This window comes from Labrus bergylta, chromosome 16, assembly GCF_963930695.1.
Source record: "Labrus bergylta chromosome 16, fLabBer1.1, whole genome shotgun sequence".
Taxonomy (NCBI): Eukaryota; Metazoa; Chordata; class Actinopteri; order Labriformes; family Labridae; genus Labrus; species Labrus bergylta.
This window is the reverse complement of record NC_089210.1, coordinates 9,778,486-9,791,082: the sequence shown is the minus strand read 5'-3', so window position 1 is coordinate 9,791,082 and position 12,597 is coordinate 9,778,486. Positions and strand designations below refer to the sequence as shown.

General features: G+C 39.4%; 1 protein-coding gene across 1 annotated transcript in view; it reads right to left on the bottom strand.

Moving 5' to 3' along the window:
- asic2 (acid-sensing (proton-gated) ion channel 2) overlaps positions 1 to 12,597 on the bottom strand; it is a 309,103-nt gene that overhangs the window by 223,925 nt on the left and 72,581 nt on the right. The gene's annotated exons all lie outside the window — the stretch shown is intronic.

The window sequence follows — 12,597 nt, the reverse complement described above, 5'->3', positions numbered from 1 at the left end:
TCCGCTGAGTCAGGCTTTATTAAAATGAAGATCAGTATAATGTAAGAATAAAATGTCTAAATGAGAGCAATACACACTAGGGCTATACTGTATCGTTTTTTTTTTATCGTAATTGCAATTTGCGCAGGACGTGCAGTGAAACATTCCACCAATCAGAGGAGAGCACCTGTTGACTCACATCCTTAAAAAGCTTTGTCAGCTCACCAGTCGCAGGACGCAGATTCAGCTCTCCAATGTGCATCTCATGTTACTGTGTCAATATTTTATGTTCTTTTTGTGGGGCACCGATTGACCAGTGGTTAGCTTGCACGCCCCATGTACAGAGGCTGTTGTCCTTGAGGTGGGCCTGAATCCGACCTGTGGCTCCTTTCCCGCATGTCGTTCCCCACTTTCTCTCTCCCTGATTTCTGACTCTATCCTCTGTCCTGCGTCTCCAATAAAAGGCACAAAAAGCCCAAGAATAAGGCAGTCCATATTCTCGTTTCCATGAATAATCTACAATAAAAGTTTGATATCAGTAAAGTCAGAACTGAACTCTGTGTATGCAGTCTCTTGACTCCTGCATGTAGAAATGTGCGTATAGGCGATGCTGCCGTGGTAACAGATAAACCAGCAGGACGCTTAAGAAAGAAGACTGACTTCAGATTCTAAGTTGATGTAAGCAGCACCTCGGCCCCGTCTTCATTAATGCTGTGGTGGCCACATAAGCAGACCGTTAACGGAGCAGATGTGCCACTGATTGTTTACTTTTGGTGGCTACACCTGCAGAGCACACAGTGAAGTGTTGTGTGAGTCAACTGCCTGTGTGACTCATTTCATTAGTTACAATCACATGTAGACGCAACTTAACTTTGAACGTTAGTAATGAGTGACATATAAGGAACACAATTAAAAGCAAAAAATGTAAGTTTATGAAGAATTTAGAATTTATACGTTTTGCACAATTTAGAATTTATTACTGTAAATATTATTTATCTTATTTTTACCTCATTTTATTTTATCTTTTTTTACCTTATCTTATTTTACCTTATTGGTTGTATTGCACCGCGGGACGGAGACAAACGAAATTTCGATTCCACTGTATGTCTGGCATATTTTGAAATTGACAATAAAGTTGACTTTGACTTTGAAGAAATGTGTTGCTCAATTTTTCCTACATTTCCTCTGTGTGTGTCAGAGGCGTTGACAGAAGGCTGGACCAATTTGCTACGCCTTAGGAAGACCCAGCAAACAGGGTGCCCAAACAACACATGCAGTACCAAACCAAGTGAGCCAAAAGGAAACTATATTTCAGGGGTGTAAAACAAGCAGCCGGTGTTTATCAAATACAAATAAAAGTCACAAGAGTGCCGAGGAAGGCAAAAAGAACAAATAGAGGAAAAAGAAGAAGATGGAAAATGTGAAGAAAAAAAAATATTATCCAACTCATGCAGTTACTGAGTAAGAGTCTGGATGGGCTGAAGTGAGCTGCACTTCTCACAATACAATAATATCACAATTTAAAGTCCAAGGTACGATATTTATTGTGAGACAATCGAATACTTTGGGGGGCAAAAAGGCTATTTGTTAAACAATGATTGAACATTGAGACAGGCTTTAAGATCTGTCAAATGACCTTAAAGTCCCTTTTGTAAATTAAAATAAGTGCACCAGCTGGACATTGTGAACAAAAAAAAGTGATACTCAGAGTACAACATATTTCATTTTTCTAACCTTCTCTACCTCTTCAGTCTAGCAGTATCTTGATATTTATTTCCTTTTGAACAAAAACAGGTCCTTTGGATGAGAAAGTCAATCGGTCATAAAAAGGATTGTTAAGTTGAGAACAATTCTTGGCTTTCAGAGGAGGGATCCTTCAAAACTTTGATGTTCTCCTGGCTGTCTCTGTGTCTCTACTTTGACGTTTAAATTTGGTTTTAACTTAAAAGTTCGATCAAAAAATGAATTGGGTTGATTGACATGAAATGTTCTCCGCATTTTGAGGTCCTCATAGGATAAATCCGTGATGATTCCCATGATTTTATTTTTCCTGGATGCCCTTTAAGTAAAAAGAAGTAGGACAGATTGGAACATTTGGTAGAAATATTCATTGTCCCCAGAGGATGGATCCCAACCTTCTTGTAGAGCCTCCAACTAACAGAATCACATGACTGACTCACACTGAAAAATGGGAAAAAAAACATTTTAATGAAGACCCATGAAATTTGATAGTTTATAATTGAATCTTGTTTGTGCCAAGTAGGTCAACCCATTCAAGGACACTTTCCAAGGTGGTTTTAATGAAGATTATTTTAACTACCTATTGACATGCAGTACCTCTAATCTCTTTGATGATATTGTCCTGTAAAACCTACTGTAGGGCCATGGAAGTGATTACAAACATTTCAAAGAAATATAGAGAAATAATGTTTTTACTGATGGCCTGGTTTGTTTAGCTTGTTTTGAGGCATCAGTAGTTATTTCAGTTTGTTTCATGGCAGCTAAAAACTCCTCAGAAGAGCTTTAAAAAAAAAAAAAAAAAAGCTTTAAAAAAAAAAAGCTTTAAAAAAAAAATGAAAATACAAAAGTAAAAGAAAATAGGAAGCGCAAGAACAGCAGGAAACATTTTGGATTATTTGACAGATTATGGATTATAATCTTTGGAATTTAAAATAAACTGCTGTTAGTGTCCTATGAACTGAGAAAGGTATCTGCATGCCTTTTGAACATCTTACAGAGACTCATCAACAGAGATGCAAACCTTTCAGTTAACACTCCCTAGATGACATCAAACATGCATATTCTGCCAAAGGGTAGCGTTTCCATTAAAGCACTGACCTTTCAGAATCATGTGCCAACACCTTAAAGCAAAAACACACTCACGCATTCCCTTACATATATGCACACACCACAAGCATGGAAACACACTTGGAGCTGCGTGCTGGAGAAGAAGAATCATTATATTTCAGACATGGCTGGAGAAAAGGCAATTAAAGCTTGAGATGGGGAGTAGTCAGAGATGTTCTTGTGGTGCACTCAGATAGAGGAGACAGTGCTGGAGGAGTGTGTCATCACAGCAGGAGATGGACGAGTGGAGGAGAGTCAACTTAAGTGAAAAAAGCTGGAATAAACCTCTAATTATCCTCCACCAGCTCTATATTCGGCACACTTGTTTGGGGCAAACAGCGCAGTCACATTTCAATTCAACTCACTTCCAAAATCATTCCTGCATTCAACACACACTCCATGGACTGCCAGGCAACAGCAGGAGGGCTGAACAGAGCACTTCACACACACGCACGTACACACACACACACACACACACACACACACACACACACACACACACACACACACACACACACACACGGAGGAGGAGGGAGGAGCAGCATTTTTCCCAAAACTTTGCTAACACTTTTTTTGTGAGCAATCACTTTCCTCTATCGCAACCTCTCTGCTTCTCCATTTGATTTTCTGGAAACTCTACCAAAATGTCCCTCTCTTTTCTGTCCAGGAGAGATGTTTTAGCTTACAATTCCATTCAAAGAGATTCAAGGTGTACTGGTGTAGTAAAAAAAGGAAGTAAGAGTTGGAGAATGTATAGAGAGAAAGCATAGGACATCGAGGGAGCTCGGGAGTCAGATAGAAGAGGAAAGACCAAAGACGAAGAGCATTTAATGAGCCGTATCAGACAATAACAGTCTCAGACATTTGGAGAGTCATTCCTACAGTCATTGCATTTGCTCTTCTTTCATGGTCTCAAACAGTACAAACACAAAGACACTTTGGTGTCCCTGGAACATGTATGCCTGTGATCATCGCCTCTGACTCTTGTTTTAATCATTTTTCTAACTTTGAAGTAAACAGAGATGATCATCGACACTGCAAAGACTTGTGATGTTCCTCTGTTCTCATTCCAGCCCAGCAATAAGTGGATGGATGGATGGATTGATGAACAGTGAGACGTATGGGCCATCAAAGCAACTGTAAACAGGCTCTTAATTCCCAGGTTGCATGCTAAATGGCAAGATAAATGGGCCGACTGTGGCTCGGTGGTGAAGTGAGTCAGTTCACTCTCACCCTGAAGATCGGAGGTTCAATCCCCAGCTTGTGAAGCTACATATCTAAGAGTCCATGGGCAAGACACTGAACACAAATGTGTGACATGTGGTGTGAAAGCAGCATTAAGTAGAACAGAAGACTAGAAAGCACTATAAAAGTCTGAAAGAATATACCATTATGGTCTGCATCAATACATAATATAAAGTAACTAGTGCCCGATAACAAATAGTTCTTTTTTGATCACAGAGTTGGTTATGTGATACTTTATTTAACATAATTTGATGATGCTGCACTGATTGACAGGAATAAATTATGCATCAGGAAAGTAATCTATGTAAATATAAGGCTGTATTTGTGACATTTTTTAAGCAATTTCATCAGAAAAAGAATACTTTGAACATTTTCATGTGGATGGAAACATGATGTTTGTTCACAAAGACCTACTGTATGATACACGACGCAAAAATTGAAATGTATGTTGTCAAAGATGTAAAAGCTGCAGTGACTATGAATGTATATTGAGCTTGTACTGAGTTCACTGGTGACTTCGTTGACAGAATATAGCTTGTGTAAGTACAGGTAGTTAATGCTATAAATTGCTCTACTATTTGATTATAGTAGGCCTCTTTTACTTCCTGGAAGTGATTTAATGTTCTTTAATAATAGCTAGTACTGAGGTCAAAAATGGGCTGAAATAGAAATTGACGCTTTAACAGAGGTGTACATGCTGTAAACAGCATCACTTTGGATATAATTGCTGCTCTTTAAATAGCCGTGCAACTGAACCAATTGCATGGTTTATTCATTGGCTCTAAAATGTAGAGACCTGTGTTTTAGATTAAAACCCCAAAAAGAAATTAGCTGAGGTACACTGGCATTCTGATTACTTTCTGGCCTTGAGTTTGAAAGACAGCACGAACAATAAGATTCCCTCTCATCTTTAGCCCTGGTTTAACCTGGAGGGGCATAGCTGTTGAATAAGCTCTCATCTGGATGCAGCTCACAAGCAAAGACTGAGCCTAAAGGAAGGGGCTTTTTAAGACGTGACCAAAGTGGCATTTCTACTGTATGAAGAAGGCATGCAATATCAGTGAACAAGTTAAATATTTCATCGCTTAGTGCTTGTTCGAGGCACGTCTTATCTGTACTTGTAGTGTCTTAGCAACAGAGCCTTTTTTTAAAATGACTGCTGCAACAGCTGAAAGTGATCTGGATGAAAAAAAAACCCAGAAAAGGTTAACTGAAAGACTACTGCAGTGAATTATTGTGATAATTTAATTACTGTGGAGAGCTAAAACATTTATAGAAATCCCTTTGAATGTAGACATTTTTGTGTCTTAATAAAGGATACATTAAAATGTATCCTTTATTAATCCCGCGAGGGGAAATTCAGTTTTACACTCTGTCTAGTGAACATGCTACGCAAACATAGGCCAAAATACGCACATGCACAAACAGGATCCTATGGACATGCATTAATGGAGAGGTCTCAGAGTGAGGGGGCTGCCCACAGCGAGCGCTCAAGAGCAGTGTTTGGGGTTCGGTGCCTTGCTCAAGGGCACCTCGGCAGTGCTCAGGAGGTGGACTGGCACCTGGCAATGTCCGACATGTTCCGTGCTGGGACTTGAACCTACAGACTGAGCTACTGCCTCCCTACTTTGTTTCCACTTCTTCTCGTTACTACCCACTATAGGGCCTGATCGATATGGGATTTTTGGTTCCTATACCAAATATCGATATTGGGGGAGAAAAAATGCCATACTGATATATCAGCTGATATATTTCTTAGATCTACGTTCAAAATGTGGAGATAGATTGAAATAGATATACAGATTTATTGCGTTGATCCCTCCAATGCAGTTATCAAACACACACATATGCTAATATCAGCCGATACTATCGGCTGGCCGATGAATCGGTCAGGCTCTACTCCCCTCCCTTTGTCAGAAACCAAAGGTCTGTTTTGACAGTAAGCGAGCAATGCAGTAACCTAGCGCAGAGATGGAGGTCTTCAAACAAAATTATACAGTAAACTCTACAAATGACCTTTCCTTTATCTAAAAGTTAGTTACTTTCACCAAAATAGTCTCGACTAAAGTGTCTAAGAATAAAAACCAACAAAATGGCAATAAAATGTTTTCCTCAGTTTGTTTATCGCTTCCCATTTGCAATCCATTGCACAGGAATAGCATCTCGGCAGTGCTACAGAAGTGAACCAGCATCTCTCCAGCAACCAGACCAATTTCCAGATTTGGTCCACACTGAGACTTGAACCAGCAACCCTCCGGTTCCTAGCCCAAGTCCCTACTGAATGAGTTACTGCCACCCCAAAAACTCTTCTATACCTCTTTTTTTCCCCCATTTTTCAATTTCACTGAAAGACAAGAGCACCTTATGCCCTCACTTTGTATATGAACTTTGTTTATTCTTGGAACACAAAAAGGAAAAAGAAAAGAACAAGTACAACCAGCCCAGCAGTGATATGAATACATGCATTGATGAGGTGCAACATCAGTTGAGTTCCATATGAATTCTTCTTACAACAGGTGGAAAACCGAATGTCATGACTGACAAAGGTGGAGGAGGTTTTTTGTTTTTTTCCCCCTCTGTCACTGGGGGAATTATTACGGGTAGAGCCGTTCAGCTGCACACAATACGTTATCAGTCAGAACATTAATCTCATCAATGAGCTGGAATTAGCATTTGAATTAGCCGAGAAGTAATGAATGATGGAGGAGAAAGGAGCAGATGGAGAGGGAGGATATAGAGAGACCAAATTGGATCGCAGAGAGAGAGGAAAATGTACCAACGTCTTTGCACTTTTCACCTGTGCAACTCAGAATTTGTTTTCAACTCTAGTTTTTTATTCTCAAAGTCTGCAGCTGTCCAAGAGAAGCTGCAGCAGACTTTTATCTACAATCACTCTGTCCATCTCTTCTGCTCCTATCCGCCCATCAACCGACTTCCTCTTCCTCTGTTGGCCTTTGAGAGTGTGAAGAAAAGAACTCCGCTGTATTGCTGTTTCTCTGTAGTCTCTCTTGGGCTTAGTCTCCCCAAAGGACCAAGACAACTGAAGGGAGTGTGTTTGTATTGAGTAACTTCAATGTGCTTTAATTTTGCTCCTGTAATTTGCCACAAAGAGGAAAATAAATAGACTTTGTCAGTTTTTCCTCCCCATTGAAGTCACGGTCTTACATCTGTTTTGTTACATAACATTTGTTGAAGCCTCAGTCATTAACTGTAGAGGTAATCTAATCACAGCCGCGCAATTTGTTTCACAGAGAGCAGTAATACAAATGTCTCTTCAATCAGCATCCAAAGAGTTCACACAAAAATAAAGAAAACTATTTCACAATGAATCCATAAAACAGCAGAAAGGAAACATTGGTTTGGAGATCTATTTGCCCCTCATCTGCACAGATTATATGTGTTTGCAAAACATTTCATCAAAAGGATCCACCCATTGCCATGAGTTATAGTCCAAAGATTTACTCTGAAGATAGAGAGGGAGTCTAACCAAGAAAAATCACTGCTCGAACTCATCTTAAAAGGGAGTCTTCCACAATTTAATTTATTGTTATTGGAGCCCACACATTACCTTTCTCTTTAATATGAATTAAGAAAGTTAATTTATACATTACATCACTATACAAATAAATGTATTTTTTGCTGGTATTGATTTTCAAACTGCTCATTTACCAAGCGGCTGCCACAATTTTTATTTTCTTTTGAAAGTAGCCCATCATCACAGTCCTTCAGTGCGAATCTACATGCAACATGAAGCTACGAGCTAACCGACGAGCGCTAACATTAGCCTGCTAAGACAACAATGCTGGCCACAGGCAACTGCAGCTCAATTTTGTCCACCGCTTGTTCTGAACTCCTTCACGCAAACTCGAGTGGAGGGAGGTTGGAGGTGTGTTGCTGGAGGATTGCGGAGGCTTCTTTATGGCGGAGGTGTCACCAAACAGCAGTTTGTTGCTGGCGCTCTAGGGCAACATCAGGATCGAAAAGTGGCACTTTCTTCTTTTAATTACATGGATATCTGTTTGTTAATTGCGTCTGCATAAAGTTGTTGTATTTGCTTTCAGTGTTTTAAAAAACATGACACTTTACAAAATCTGTGAATATTAAACCATTCTAACTTGATTATTATGCAGGAGTCACTCTTGCTGCCAAAATGCAGAACCTAATGAGAATACTGCACACTGTACCTAGAGGGAGTTGATAAGGTCTTCAATCAGTACTGATGACTCACAGTTTCTTCACCAAGTAGATTTCTTAAAACTCATTTTCTGACCCATACCCTGTTCGGGAACAAAGTATCTGTCTGCCGCAGCGTTGAACAGCTCAGTATAAGGGAACAGAGCTACAAGCGACAGGCTTCAAAGCACATTTTGTTCTGAAGCCAAAGAAGAAAGTCATGGGCCAAGCAGAACCTTTAAGAACTGCTGCTTTAATTTTCCTGCTTTCCAGAGTCCCAGCCTTATCTGGTAAAGAGACTGATTAAAGGTCCAGAGGCCAAAAAAGAATCTTTGACGTTACTTCTGGGAATTCAAAAAAAAAAAAAAGAATGGAAAGAGCTGTTCTGTGAGATGCAGAGAGAATTGAAAAGTACAATATAACGTCTAGACAAAAGATAATCCTAAAAAACAACGCTGTACTGTAATGGCAGTGCACCTGAAATGTTAAAACTTATCTTGCAAAATTGCTGCACATGTCTAGGTAATATTAAGGTAAGAGAAACAGAAAAGTTTAGAGATGACTGCATATTTGTGCACTGCTGAAGAAGCCCGGTCTGGACTTGTATGTTGCTACCTGATGATTGAAATGAACTCAGCTGTCAAGGTATGAAATTGTCAGCCCTCATACTTCACTGCAAACATCCAACAGAGGGTGTCTGAGTTGAAGTGAAAAAGGCTTTGAGCATCCTAGTGGCCAGACACAAAAGTTCCAGACCTGAAAAATATTGACATGCATGCAACACGAGTGTTGAAATGCAGCAAATCTGATTGAATGCTCTTCATATTAAGTTCAAGTGAGTGTTTTAACTTTTTAACTATAAAAGCAGAGAAGACAATCAGTGTCAAGATAAACTATAAGTTTATATATGATTGTATATGTCTGAAACTATTGATTAGCGTTGCATTTGACTGAAAATGAGGATGAGCTTTTTGGTTACAATAAAACAAACATTGATTACACTTACATTACAAACAGCAAAGAGACAAGACGTCCCGCTACAGCCAAAGGGGGCTTTTCCTTAAGTTGACCAGAAAAAGAGAGAGGAAATGTTGGGTTAAATAGATTTGGGGGCAGTCATGCATCTAATGTTATTGTCTGGGATTCCAACCACTGTGGTTGTGACCAAAGATGGAAGAAGGATGGAAGCCTGTGTATATGAGGCACCTTCTCTACTGACTGAGCTAAACCAGCATCTTTAAAAAACTATCACAAAAATGCATATTCTCTGAAACAAACAAACAAGTCCCTACAAATACTACGAAAATGAAATGAAAGTCACGGTGAGGGGGAGCCATTGTCCTCTTGTACATGAAATGTCATCAATTCATAATTTTTATACTATGAGACGTTTGTGTGAAATGGTGTCATAATCAGTGTATCAGGTCTTGAGTAATGGCCTGTAGTGTTTTCAAAAGGCCACAGTGACCTTTACCTTTGACCACCATAACCTTCTCAGTTCATCCCTGGATCCAAGTGGAAGATATTTCCTCCAGATGTTTCTGAGTTATTCTGTTCACATAAATGGAGACTTTTCCCTTATTCTGGCAAATAATTAAACAAAAATACTTCTAATCCACGCTCAAGTGTAAGTCGGGAATGTCTACCGAATACGGTTTCCAGTCATTTAAAAAAAGAAATGTGTGTAATTGCATGAGCTGTAATCATTCCAGTAAGTCCCATTATTAAGACAGCCACTGAGAACTGGTATTTATGTTTTTAATGTTGTTCATATTGTATGTTGTTTCCATTATCTGCCTATGTGCCTGTGTTTCTAAATATTTCTGCTTTTCACCTGGCTGCAGACAAAATGCAAACAAAATTCCCCTTAGGGACCATCAAGTTGAAGTTGAAGTGGAGTACTAAGCACTTTGGTAGTTACATTTTCTCAATAAAGTGACTAATCTGACTGATGTCAGCACACTGTGTGACTGCAGGTTCATCATTAAGAAAACAGAGCGGTCTTCTTCTCATACATAGTTAAAAAGCATGCATCTGGCTGATGTAATTTATAAGACATACGGGATTATTTTCTCTGAACTGATGTGAGGTTTGTTGTTTTTTGATGTTTGTGTATGGGTATGAGAGCTCGACATCCTCTCTAAGCTGTTTAACATTCATGTCGCGTTCCAAGAGTGCGAGAAAGCCTAATGTTAATGCTGTAATAAGCCATGTATGGCAGCATGGCTGTAACCTGTAGTGAAATATGACATTTTATGATATGCTTGGCTGCAACCTCAGCCTGAGGGGAAACTGCAAACGGCAGAAAAAGCAGATAAGGAGATTGAAGGAAGCAGAGCAGGAGATATAGTAAACCTCCAGAACTCCTTATTTTGCACACACACAGACACATTCACACACACATTCACACTATCAAATAAAAAAGGAACCTTTATTGAGTCCAAGTGGCCAGCTCTGTGCAAAACAGCCATCTGTCATGGCTGCTGATCAGGGTCCATCTCAAATAGAGATTAGTCTGATACACAAAAGGTAAAAGTGCAGAAAATTAACCAGGCTCGGTTTGATTTCGGTTCCTCTCTGCTTCCCTTCACACTCTTCTGACTGATAAGAGCTCACTGCAGGCAGCCTGTGAACCCAACAAATTTCAAATTCAGTGGGAGAAAAAAAATGTAGGAGTACATTCTGTGGGTGAGAGATGATACACTAACAAGCCCGTCTTAAAATAAATGTTGGTTATTTCCATAAATGTGTCATAGTCATTTGAATAACAAAGGCAGCTAGGAGATTAAAATGAGATTGACATTTGTATAAATAAATAGACAACTGCGCAGCTTGGCAATATCACAGTGTAGCATTCTGCAAACGTGTAAACAATAAGGTTCATTAGAACACAAAGACACAAGTTACACGGGCTCAGATTTACTGGAAGATCATCACTGAAAGTCTCTATTTCCATTCAGATCATATCCACCTCGTCTCCACTATAGTGCCATTCTATGTGACAACAAAGGAATCAGCAATCAGAGGCTGCTGATGCTGCTTCAAACACTTAACTCTGAGATAAACGCTCAGGATTAAACTGAAAAAGTCCACATCAAAATCAAAGCACTCAAGCTCAGCGGCTTTAAATCTCAACAAACATTCAATGGAACTCACTCTGCTTATCCCTACTGGTGAACACTGCTGTTATTTTCAGATCAGTATGTGGTCTACCTTCTCTTCAGAAAATATTGATTTCCTGTCATTTATATTTTTACAGCAAAAACAAACAAAAACATGATTGTGTGCACTCAGCATCTCTAAACAATTACAACACCATCAGAGTAAACTGACATTTCCCACTCCCCAGTGCGTCCTCTTTGAAAAGGTGGGATGATTCTCCTGAAGAAGCACACGGTACAAGTACAAAAAACGGGCTAATCAGTCACTCCCTGCTAAGTACTAAGGCTACAATGCCAAATAGAGCAACAAGAAATTCAGCCAGTCTCATAGATGACTGGAGTAGATCCTGAAGTATGTACTAATTCATAAATAGACTCCATGGATCCATGAATTAGAATCGTTTTGAATCGAAAAACCAACTCTGAATCGAATCGTGACCCCAAGAATCGAGACTCTACGTCGTTATAGTTTTGATTTAGAGACCCCTGGTGGCGGAATTTTCATGCTGTGCATTTTAAAAGTAGGGATGAAAATTAAATTCAGAAAAAACAAATAGTCTAAAGGTAAGAAAACATTCAGAAAACAGTTCAAATTGAGCTCAACTTATCTGAAATTGTCTGCTAGTAAACGATGTAATTTGGTTCACTGAGTGTTGTTCAGGTTAGCAGAACAACCCCCCCTGCAGCTTAGCATCCACATTTCCATGCTAAATGTGATTATGCATTTACCTGACACAGCCCACATATAGTTTTATCTTAATTCTCTCAATCTAAATACTGCCAAACTGCACTGCTCCTATGAGATGCTATTCTTTCATTTGTTTAAGGACTACTTAAGCGCACCACATATGTCTTCCCGCAGATCATTGACAACTTTTACTACTTTCAATTATACCTGCAGACAGCCTCCAATTCTGACGATAGCAGCTGTAAGTCAAATTAAAATATCTTCACAGGGTTATCAGCCCTTGTTAGTGAAGGAGTGTGTGCGTGTCTGTTTCCAGCTTAGTGAGAGCATGAACTTATCCCATTATGTTATCCTTCAGTGCCGCTAATGAGCTCCAGATCGTACTAACTCCAACCTCACAGTCCCCGAGGACAGAGATCTCACAAAGTAAACACACAGACGAGTCATGGAGAAACAGAGGAGGGGTTTTATTAGTTTGTGAGGGAGAGTGTTTATATTATTCAG